Source organism: Amia ocellicauda, chromosome 19, assembly GCF_036373705.1.
Source record: "Amia ocellicauda isolate fAmiCal2 chromosome 19, fAmiCal2.hap1, whole genome shotgun sequence".
Taxonomy (NCBI): Eukaryota; Metazoa; Chordata; class Actinopteri; order Amiiformes; family Amiidae; genus Amia; species Amia ocellicauda.
Window position 1 is genome coordinate 1,546,356 of NC_089868.1, and position 12,478 is coordinate 1,558,833.

The 12,478-nt window shown below is 41.6% G+C and overlaps 2 non-coding genes across 2 annotated transcripts; both read right to left on the bottom strand.

The window, feature by feature from the left end:
* Window positions 1–1,971: 1,971 nt before the first annotated feature.
* On the bottom strand, window positions 1,972–2,043 carry trnaw-cca (transfer RNA tryptophan (anticodon CCA)). Its single transcript has one exon. It is a non-coding gene; the product is annotated as a tRNA-Trp (tRNA).
* A 6,253-nt stretch (window positions 2,044–8,296) lies between these two features.
* trnag-ucc (transfer RNA glycine (anticodon UCC)) lies at window positions 8,297–8,368 on the bottom strand. The gene has a single exon. It is a non-coding gene; the product is annotated as a tRNA-Gly (tRNA).
* Window positions 8,369–12,478: the final 4,110 nt, after the last annotated feature.

The window sequence follows — 12,478 nt, forward strand, 5'->3', positions numbered from 1 at the left end:
ATACTTCTATACAAACCATGAACATAGATTCTCGATAGATGAATACTGTTTATTTAAAGGTCAGTTTTTATTTAGCGCATAGTTTATTGAATTTACCCCCCGAGGTGGAACACGGACAATGATGTATTTGATTGACAGTGTAACTTGGACTGTTGGAGTAACTTGGACACCCATTGGAATGGAAAAACAAACTCGAGAGAAAAGTGTGTGTGTGTGTGTGTGTGTGTGTCACCTGCTGGTAGTGATGCATTTACATAACCTACAGACTATTTGGGCTGATTGTTCCTGGTGTATTAATGAAACTTTTCAAAGCGGTGGCTTACGTAGATGACATCACAGTCATTGTTAAGAATGGCAAGGATGTACCTTACCTTAAATGACTGTCAGAAATGAATTGAGTTTCTTCAGTGGTTAATGGCTTTTACTGGGGGAACTAGGTAGAAAGCAAGCCACTGTCTCTAGCCACATTTTGGACAAATGGACAAAACTAGATGGATTTAAAAATAGACGGATAGACAGTCGGATGGCGTCTGTCTACAATATTTTAAATGATAATAGTATATGTAGTATATGCATGTGTATTATAAACTAATCTTTACAGAAAAGGGGTAATACCATAATAAAATGCTGATGAGAGGAGAAGAGATCTTATTCACTGGCCAAATACATGATTTCGACAATTGTCGTACATCTTGACGGCACTTAGCTTTACTTTTCACAATGTATGACTGCACTTACTGTACTTAACTGTATACATTGGAAGTTGTAAAATGTATTATCTTGAATTGCTTTGTTTAATGTAAATTTGAATTTGTAATGTTTGATGCCTTGTATTTAACTGTATTCTTGCACTTATGTTGCAAGTCGCCCTGCATAAGGGCGTCTGCCAAGAAATAAAAATAATAATAATGTGTTTTATACAATGAGAAATTAAGAAAACCGTAAAAGAAAGGCATTTTAAACCAGGACCTCTCGCACTCTAAGAGAGAATCATATCTCGAACAAACTTACATTAGTGACATCTTTACACTAGTGCCACGTAGAAAGCGGTGCGCTCCAACAGCTGGAAACTTTCTCAGTCTCAAGTTCAAGCACCTTGTGTGTGACTGCCATCTAGTGTTGCTGACTAATAGCACTATTGGACTAGAGGAGCTGGGGCTGGCAGAAATTCAGCCAGGCTTTTCTACAGGCGCAAACTCAGCTGATGCTGTGTAGGCTACTCCGTGTACGTCAATGAAAGTCTAGTGACTTCAATATACACACCCCGATGCACCCAAAGAGTGATTGTCAAAGTATGAGTGACTCGCTCCACTAGCAGCACCGACCTGCATCTCTCTGTGACACCCGGCGCCTCCGTCTGGATAAGCTGCTGGTAATGCCGAGCACGGCAGCAGATCTTGTACAGTGGAACCCTAATAATATTCCTAATAATATGGCAACATCCTGGGGGGTCGGTGTGCCGCGCCACAGTGCAGCGACCTTAGCGCATCACTAAAAGGCACCTTAGCGAGGCCTCGGAATCGCTCAAACATGAACCGAGAAATGAACATTGAATCCCATCTACTATTATTACCTAGTAGTGTTGATGTTATCTAAAGTATTTCTATACGTTTTTATTAGTGTATGAATTGTGTCGACCAGGGATCAGAAAGTGAGACAGTATAGGGTAGGCGGTAATCGAAAGCACAAGAAATACATAAAAGGGAGCTATACAGCAGGTGAATAAAACACGGATTGTGACAGTCCACTGTTAATAGCCTATAACAAGGCAGATTAAAATATAACAAACGATACGGATTCTTAAAATCAAATATAATTTCAACGTGCAGGAGACCAGACTGACTTTTATGCATCCTCTCGGGTGTAGATGCATGTTACTTAGACTAACAACGTATGCATTCTAGGATATTAATAACACTCTCCAGAGCAGGAATTATTGAGTGATATTACGGGGAATGTTGAGTAAAACACTGACCCCGACGTGATTTGAACACACAACCTTCTGATCTGGAGTCAGACGCGCTACCGTTGCGCCACGAGGTCCTTAAACTTCAGTTAACACAGGACGTCAAGGAAAAATATTGGGAACTATGGTGATGTTTTGCTAGTGACCATTAGGTTAATGAATGGGCAACTGAAGCATTGACGTGATGAAGAAGTTAAACAGAATGCTAAAGAGATAGTGACAGTGAGCATGACACAGAACACATGGCATGACGTGAATACCAAGTTAAACTTAAAGCAGAAATTACAGAAAGAAAGAAAACAAAGAAAACCGGACACTGCACATATGTTTGGTCTTTCCTATATCTTTAATATGATATCTCAGTAGTTTAAATTTGATACAGAAATTATTCTGGAATCCCATGAAATGGAAAATACAGTGAATATAAAACTATATTTGCTGTATTTATAACAAATATATTCCGCTTATACACTCACCTAAAGGATTATTAGGAACACCATACTAATACTGTGTTTTACCCCCTTTCGCCTTCAGAACTGCCTTAATTCTACGTGGCATTGATTCAACAAGGTGCTGAAAGCATTCTTTAGAAATGTTGGCCCATATTGATAGGATAGCATCTTGCAGTTGATCGAGATTTGTGGGATGCACATCCAGGGCACGAAGCTCCCGTTCCACCACATCCCAAAGATGCTCTATTGGGTTGAGATGTGGTGACTGTGGGGGCCAGTTTAGTACAGTGAACTCATTGTCATGTTCAAGAAACCAATTTGAAATGATTCGACCTTTGTGACATGGTGCATTATCCTGCTGGAAGTAGCCATCAGAGGATGGGTACATGGTGGTCATAAAGGGATGGACATGCTCAGAAACAATGCTCAGGTAGGCCGTGGCATTTAAACGATGCCCAATTGGCACTAAGGGGCCTAAAGTGTGCCAAGAAAACATCCCCCACACCATTACACCACCACCACCAGCCTGCACAGTGGTAACAAGGCATGATGGATCCATGTTCTCATTCTGTTTACGCCAAATTCTGACTCTACCATCTGAAGGTCTCAACAGAAATCGAGACTCATCAGACCAGGCAACATTTTTCCAGTCTTCAACTGTCCAATTTTGGTGAGCTTGTGCAAATTGTAGCCTCTTTTTCCTATTTGTAGTGGAGATGAGTGGTACCCGGTGGGGTCTTCTGCTGTTGTAGCCCATCCGCCTCAAGGTTGTACGTGTTGTGGCTTCACAAATGCCTTGCTGCATACCTCGGTTGTAACGAGTGGTTATTTCAGTCAAAGTTGCTCTTCTATCAGCTTGAATCAGTCGGCCCATTCTCCTCTGACCTCTAGCATCAACAAGGCATTTTCGCCCACAGGACTGCCGCGTACTGGATGTTTTTCCCTTTTCACACCATTTTTTGTAAACCCTAGAAATGGTTGTGCGTGAAAATCCCAGTAACTGAGCAGATTGTGAAATACTCAGAACGGCCCGTCTGGCACCAACAACCATGCCACGCTCAAAATTGCTTAAATCACCTTTCTTTCCCATTCAGACATCCAGTTTGGAGTTCAGGAGATTGTCTTGACCAGGACCACACCCCTAAATGCATTGAAGCAACTGCCATGTGATTGGTTGGTTAGATATTTGCATTAATGAGAAATTGAACAGGTGTATCTAATAATCCTTTAGGTGAGTGTATTTGCCTTTACTAATATTGTATTTTATTTTACAATAGATTTAATATAATAAGGTCCAAATAATAAATGTACATATTTGCACATGCTTGCTTTTGGTGAACAGGTAGAATTGGCCATTATCTGAAAAAAACATGCACTCACCTAGTTATTCACAGTTTAAACAGCGCCAGTGAATATTGGGTTTTAATGTTACAAGAGTGACGATGAAGTTATTGCGTTTAGTTGCTTTAAATAACTACAGTGGTTTGTGGATAACAGGAATATGTGCACATACAGAAAAGTGAAAAGTAACGCTGGGTAAGTACACAATCAAATCAAGTTTCACGAAAGATGATATGCTTCAGATACAACTTAATAGTAAAAATGCATTATGGTAAAGAGTTAATAGCTTTGTTGATAACCTCAACGTATGCTAATCAGTCTCTGTTTCGTGTTTATTATCATAATAATTGTAATTATTATTAGTAGTAGTAGTATTCTACAATAAAACTTGCATAAGTTCGAATTGTGCCGATATGTTTTCTGCACAAGGAAAAGTATATATATTATTAAGTTACACAAGCATTGTAAAGAAACCAACAACATATAGGCACCTGGATGTGTTCTTCCTACTTGGATAAGTAGGTTAGCCGGCTAAGTTTCAGGATAACTTGGCATTAACTCGGGATTTTCCATTCTCCGTAGCGAGTTTAAAGTTCAGCCAGCTATGTTTCCAGAGCAGCATGTCCAGCATCTCAAACCTGCTCCCTGTCAGGTTAACTTGAAGTTAGATGGCTAACAATCTGACTGTATTTCATCTGCCCAGTTAAATGACAGCTGACTGTGTCCCCCAACAATGACGGCGCCGTTCCTAACAGATCCAGTAGTGATCCAGACCCAGTAGCTTTTCTGCGAGGAATAATTCATAGAGATTATAGATTTAAATTATACAGATTAATTATTTGAGCGTTACAGGTTCGGTCGGAAAGGAATGATTTACGTAGCCGATTAATTAGGACCGCACATCAGTCATTCCGCCCTGGGCCGGCCCTGACCAATTTGATGCCCTAGGCAAGATTTTAGCTGGTCCCCTTGCATCGCAGCCAATTCCACCACCGATCATTGTGTTCATACACTCACACAGAAACTGCATAGCTTCATGTCTTAGATTTTCTTTATTTTTGAAACAATAAAAAACCACACAAAATAAAAACAGTATGCAAGAAACAAGTGACAAAACGAATTATGAATACAATATAAATAAGTATTGCACGAAAAAACTATATTACCGACACCATAGTGCAAGATGCATAATGTAGCAGTGTTCTACAGCCTTACTCGCCTTGCCTTTCTTGCAGCAAACAAGTGACATAAAACGAATTATAAATAAGTGGATGTTTCCTGCAGCACACTTGAAAGAAAAAGTACATTTCTCAGAATTATGTTATAGGTAATGGAGGTTGATGAAAGAGTTAAATAGCTGATCGATCAAAAGGTGTGATCGTTGTGGGGCATCTGTAAGAATGCACAATTCTCATTCATTCCAAACAGTGTCCCTTTATTGCATCACAAGCAATGGGCGTTAGCCTATTTTGGTATTTGTTTTGTGTGTTTTTTATTGCTTCTTGTTTTGTTTTATTTATTCACTTTCCACTGTCAGCTCTCTGCATTCCTTTCCCATCTCTCACTTCTTGATCCTCTGCAATCCGCCTTCCAAACACCTCTCACACCAGTGAGACTGCTCTCCTGGCAGTCACTGACTCCCTCAACTGTGCTCGGGCAGCCTCCCTCTCCTCAATCCTCATCCTCCTTGGTCTCTCCGCAACATTTGACACCGTCGATCACTCCATCCTCCTCTCCTGCCTCGCTGACCTTGGAATCTCTGGGACTGCTCTCACTTGTTTCTCCTCCTACCTCAACGACCGGACCTATCAAGTGGCGAGCTTCCTCATCCACCCCTCAACCTCTCCTCACAGGCATAACCCCCGGGTTTAGCTATCCTCCCGATGGGTCACACTTCGGTAGCTACCTTTTTTACTTTCATGGGGCCCTGAAATCCTCGCTGCGCCCCTGGTCATGAAAGCTGTAATGTCTGGTATCAAAATACATTACTGGCTTTCGGCTTACACACGTCATTTCAACCCACTTGCTCAAGCAGACCGAGTAAACGTTTACTCGAGGTATACGGTCACACAGAAGGAGCATCCCAAGAACACCAGTTAATGGCGTAGAAATTTTGAAAACATGCACAATTTTCCACGATCTAAGCCCACAGTTTACGTGCAAAATCTAATGTCTGAGATGATGGTATCCATGTAACATTCCCGAAATGGACGCATTTTAAAAGTGCAAGGTAACGGTCTGGTCCATTTATTGTGGGTTTCAAGGTAAAGTACATTGCTGATGGACGTTTCATGGTTAATGCGGATCAGTGGTTTCCTTTATCATTATGCTCTCTAAATTGTTGTGGGTCTGTTGTACACTGTTCAGTACTGTACATCGTGTTTTAATCCTAACTTGATAAAACACTTCGATTCATGGCTTTGTAGCCCCACCAGTGACGTAAAAAACCACTCGGTAAGATCATTAAAACAAAGTATTAAACAAGGCGCAATGCACAAGACAGTCCTTTGCCCTGTGCAGTGCTGCGGGTAAACAACTCGTCTCTAGTGCAATAAACTAAGACCATGTAAACCCGAGAGGGAGAGGGGCATTTAATCTGTGACTCGAGCATATTGTCTCCAGTGAGGTCAATACACGCGTCAGGGATATGTATGCTAAATGTAATGTAAATATGATGGATATAATGTATATTGTGGTGGAGTTCATAAACATAATGTCAGGTGAACTTTAGTGATATTCTGTGTTTTCTAAATTCCAAGCAGTGGGACTTTAAGTCATAACTTTGTGAGGAATTTACATGTCTTTATAAATTATATATCATTATAAAGTAATAATCCAGCTCACTTTGCTAGCTAGCCTACTGCCAGTTGCCATCCAAATGATGATCATGATCAGCTAGTAGTTAAGTACTGTAGTAGTTTGCCAGTTGTCAGCTAATGATTTTTCATAGTATTGTATTATTGAAATTCAGTTTTTTATGCACTATAGTATTTTCAGTATTGAGTATTTTTGGTGTGGATGTTATTTTACCTAAACAGTTTATTAGTTATTGCTCTGATTTCAATATGCATAGTGCACTATTTACATTTGTATTGATTATTACATCAATTTCTTCAACAAGTACAGTGTATGTTAAAGTGCAATACATGTTCTGTGATGTGCATTAGTTCAGTTTTTTATGCACTATAGTATTTTCAGTATAGAACTAAGGAGTCTAATAAGACTTGGTGGTACGCAGAACTGAAGTGCCAAGTGACAGGCAATCACTTTCATTGCACATCGCATTGTCTTCTCGCAGGGAGCGAATTGGGGAAATGTTGGATTTACGGCATCATGTAGAAAGACTGAATGGTTTAGTTACAGAAAAAGATAAAAAAGATAGTGACCTTTCTTACTAGCTGAACTAACCTGCATAAAATTAAGAAGATACAGACATTTTCATGCAATTATTTCAAGTTACAGTCTGCTGCTCAGACACAGTTTGGCGCACAGATGCAACTATCATCAACTCAATTATAAACATATATCTAGAGAGACAGAGAGACAGACATGGACTACATATCGTGCACATTGTCTGAAATCATGCTGGTATATGTAGACTTGTAGATGATTGTAAAGAGGCCTATTTGGAATTATACGAAATGAGATATTACCATAATGAAGTCATGATACATGAAGGAAATGTTTTTCATGTTGGCAAAAGTACCCTGTCATGGGTGCTTTGCTGAGAAAATGAAAATGAATGAGAGAAGACTAAAACAAAGGGCTCGTCCGGGATATGAACCCTTTGAATCATACCCCTAGACCAACGAGCCACATAGCACAGGTTTCTGTGAAAACTAGTTAACATCGGTGCCACGTAGAGAGTTGTGCGCTCCTCTATTTGAACACTTTCTTCTTCAAACATTGCATGAGTGTCTGACTGCCGCCATCTAGCGGTGCTGACTGACCGATGGCTTGGGTATCTTGGATGTTGTTAAATGACATAACTGTCCGCCCAAGACACTGATGACCAAGGGTCATAGTTTTCCCTTGTAATAATAACAACAATAGTAATTGGAGTGAATGGAAGTGGCATTTCTATTTCTCCTTACTTTAGCCGTCATCATCGCCAACATTGTTGTTGGTGAGCATAGAGAGGAGTGTATTAGCTTTTAAAGTATATTCAAGCAATGAACACGTCAAATAAATGTAATACCAAATACTTTTGCACGCAAGTGCACATGTATGTTACAGCGCTTCTGGGAGCACGGCCCACGTGAAGCAAGAGGGCGCAGTAAAGGTCTGCGAGTCAAGTGTGATGTGGGTATCCTGCAGCAGGGAGAGGAACCTTTGTTTTTCTACAGACGAAGCTGGTGCTGTGGGATACTAGTGTAAGGCCATTTATTCGTCATCTGTTCATGCGCAACGGTTCACCAGAAGTGTGTTAGTGAAAACAGCGGTAAGTGCAGGCTTAGTAGGGTCGCAATAGCTTGAATGGTGTCGAACTCCCCCGAAGCATCACAAGTGTGATGGCGGAAGCCTAGAAAGAAAACGTTGCGTTGGCCGGGAATCGAACCCAGGTCAACTGCTTGGAAGGCAGCTATGCTCACCACTATACCACCAACGCCCAGAAAGTCTCTCATTCCATGACTTTTGATGCATTTCAGATCATTCATCTGACTAGATACATGCGAATAATCACAGCCTACAGTGTAAAGCTTCTGATTGAGTGTGCTAAGTAACTTGCTAAATTCACTAACAAACAGTCGCTGCTCTTACTACAAAACAGGTGCAAGATATATCATTCTTAGCTAAACAAACCACGTAAACAATCAATGTAACTCTTAACTAAACTAGGAAACGCGAGAGAAAAAGGCGATACTTAGCTGCGGCGACTTGAGCGACTTCTCAGCTGGCTTGCCCGAGTGTCCAGATGCATATGTGGAAATACTTCTATACAAACCATGAACATAGATTCTCGATAGATGAATACTGTTTATTTAAAGGTCAGTTTTTATTTAGCGCATAGTTTATTGAATTTACCCCCCGAGGTGGAACACGGACAAACAAAAATCAAACCTGCTCAGTGTCAGGTTAACTTGAAGTTAGATGGCTCAATAAATTATACAGATTATTTATTTGAGCGTTACAGGTTCGGTCGGAAAGGAATGATTTACGTAGCCGATTAATTAGGACTTCACATCAGTAGATAGTAGGGTTTTTTGGGCGCGGCCTATTTTGTTATGACGTATGCCCTAAGCTTATTAATATTCCTACGTCATAATTGGGGGGCGTGATTTTAGAGTTATTTCCTTAATTATTCCTACGTCATATCCGTCAGAAAGTGTACACCCCTAAAACCCTGAACAACAAGGCCACCCATAAAGACCCCCCCCCCCCTCTGAAGGCAACGCCCCGAAACTCTCCTCTCTATTTAAGACCCCGCACTGCTTTTAGGCAATACCTCTTTAATTCTCAGCATCTGAAACATCCCGCTTCTTCAACATGTCCAGCGACATCAACATGAAACCCCGCAAGAAACAATCCCGGGCAAGGGTTCCTGTACTCACCAATTTGAAGATTGAACGCTCCTGGGTGTTGTTCTGGGGGGGTCGACGGGGTTACCGCTTTAAAAGGGATCCCAGCTATGTTGGAGTGGAGCTTTTTGCTTTGGGAGAGAAGGAGGGTACGTTGGAACCTTTTGAGACGGTGATTGAATACTCTTTTGAGGACTGGTTGAAGGTGATGGCATGGAGAGACCTGGGGCTTGTGGATAAGACTATAGAAGGCTTGCAAGAGGGTCCAAGAGAAGGCGAAACGGAGTCTCCGACTCAGAGTTTTGAAAGGTGTGAATGGGAAAGCTTGCAGAACTACGGTACAGTGGTGAAGAGTCTATCTCTAACTACTGATCGTAAGGTTTTGTTTAGCAGTACCCTGATTACAAACCCTATTGAAGGGGTTGTGGAGGATCCAGAAAAACAGGTTACTGAAATTATGTTTGACGCCGTGGACTGGCCGTTCTTGAAAGAGGTCATAAACTGTATAAATGATGGTTTTGACATCTTGACCAAATGTTCACAACTGGATTCTGTTAGAAGTTGAATATGCTGGATTATGGATTATATATCCCCCTTGAATGACGACGACGATGATAAAACAGACGACCTGTGGGGGGTTGGAGGGGGGTCTGACGGCTCAGGGTCTACTCTCTTCTAAGAGGGCGGTGTGTCGTGACGTAGTGAAGAGATAGGATAAAAGGCGCAACAATTCATTCATGGTTTAAAATTAAAGAGAATGTCTTACCCGAAAGCTGCGGACGTCGACAGGCTCTACAGGCCTCTTCAAACCCGGGATCACCCCTGGTTCTATTCCCCAGATTTTGTATACACTCCGGAACCCTCTGACTGCGGTTACCCTCCAAGACCTCAGACCCCGGTCCCTCAGGACGAAACAACATGCGGAGCGATGGATGTCCAAATGAGTCTCGGGGATCCCCAGCCTCTGGAGCTCATGGAGGGCCTCGATTTTGCCGAACTGTCTACCGTCTGTGCGTCTCAGGAGGGGGTCAGTCCAATGGATGTAGAAACACCCCACAAACCACCAGGCGACCCAATGAGCATCGGACTGTCTCGGGGGCGTGATGAAGACGCAGGATTTATGCCCGGGGTAGGTGTCCAAGTAAGCAGAGTGGTTAAAAGCACCCTGGTGTATATTCTGAGTGCTCTCATCGACCGAGCTCTGAAAGAAGTCTGTCGGGGGTGTGAAGTGAATCACCCCAGTCAGTTGAGACACAGTTGTTTGTTTGAACCAGACCGTTACTATTTCCTGTTCTATTTCAACGTGTTTTACAGAAGACTGAACAAACCGTGGCTGAAACCGGCACTAATCAAGGCTCTGTCTTACTCCCACATACATGTCACTGCTGGACAAGTCCAGAAAATCATAGATGAGATTTTGCTGGAGCTGAAAAAGGAGCCGTTTATAATAGAGAAACTTGGGCAGCTGCTCAATGACCTGGATGAGCCAAGTAGAAAAACCGCTGGCAAGCTAAAAGCTTATTTCTTCCGTAAAGAAGTTAAAGCTGGGGGCAGCGACGAAGAATTCGACATCTACGCCACTGATTCAGACTCTGACCTGAACTAAGGGACTTTGAACATGGGGAATGTTCTGGACTGCTGCTGCAACTGGTTCTGTCATCAACACTCTGCAGCTAACCTGAGAGCGCTATTACACCATGTGCTTGACAGAAAAGTAGCCAACGCGAGCCTTTTCTCTACAGATTTAACCATCGATGAGGATCAACTTTCAAACCTGGAAAAGTTCATGGCTGCTGTAACAAAGACCGGGGGGTACGAACACTGGGATGAAGCGCTCAAGGGGGCCAAGAATGATATTAGGCCATTTCATCAACATCTGTATGACCTTTTACTGAGCATGTTTAATACCCCTCTGTTTACTTTTAAAATAGGTCATATTGTTGTTTTATTTACATATGTAACTGAGGTGTGTGCCTACAAGATAAAGAAACAGGTATTTGTTGATATAGATCAAGTAACCAATCATCTGATTTCTTTTTGTCTGGACCGTAGAAAAAATTGTTGTGTATGTTATACTTTTCTCAAATGTCTAAAAAGGGGTATCTGCTCTCCTGAAGTTGAATAAAAAACCTTGTATAAAAACTTTGCGCATAGTGTGGGTCTGTGTGTTTATTTGGCAGAATGACTCGGCAAGCTCCCCAAATGCATGAACTATACTACAACCCAGCCAAGATTGGGGGTTTGGCGGGTAAGAAGGGTTTTCAAAGGGGACTCGCTGAGGCCGGTGTGAAGGTTAATGATGTGGTTGTTTCAGAATGGTTACGGGAACAAGACGCCTATACCTTACATAAACCTCTCAGGATTAACTTTAAAAGAAACCGTGTATATGCAACTGACATAGACTCACAATGGCAAATGGATCTAGTCGATATGTCAAATTTATCAAAACATAACAATGGTCACGAATTTATGTTGATGTGTATCGATGTGTTATCAAAATATGCCTGGGCTCGCATTCTACATAATAAAACAGGTCGGGTGGTGACAAGGGCCTTTGAGGATATATTGTCCCAGGGACGATGTCCTAAAAAACTGCAGACTGATAAAGGAAAAGAGTTTCTCAACAGAGAATTTCAGAATCTACTGAAGAGACACAAAATACATCATTTCACCACCGGTAATGAGCTTAAGGCATCGGTGGTGGAGAGGTTTAACCGCACCATAAAGACCAAAATGTGGAGATATTTTACAGCGGTCAACACGTTCAAGTATTTTGATAAAGTTCAGGATTTTATCGATGCTTACAACCAAGGGTATCACGCCAGTATTAAAATGAAGCCTATAGATGTTGATCAAAGTAATTCTTTTAAGGTCTATAAAAAATTATACGGCCCATTTATTAAGAAGGGGAAAACTACTTATAAGTTCAACATCGGCGATGTGGTTCGCGTTTCAAAGCTAAGGAGTACTTTTGCCAAAGATTATGAACAAACATTTTCTGACGAATATTTTACAGTTACCGAACAGGTGGCTAGAGACCCCCCCGTGTACCGGTTAAAAGACTATGACGGGGAGGATATAGAAGGAACGTTTTACGAAGCCGAGTTACAAAAAATTATTGTGGGTAAAGACATTGTATACAGAGTTGAAAAGATATTAGCTGAGAAAACCCAGAACCGGAAAAAATATGTGTTGGTGAA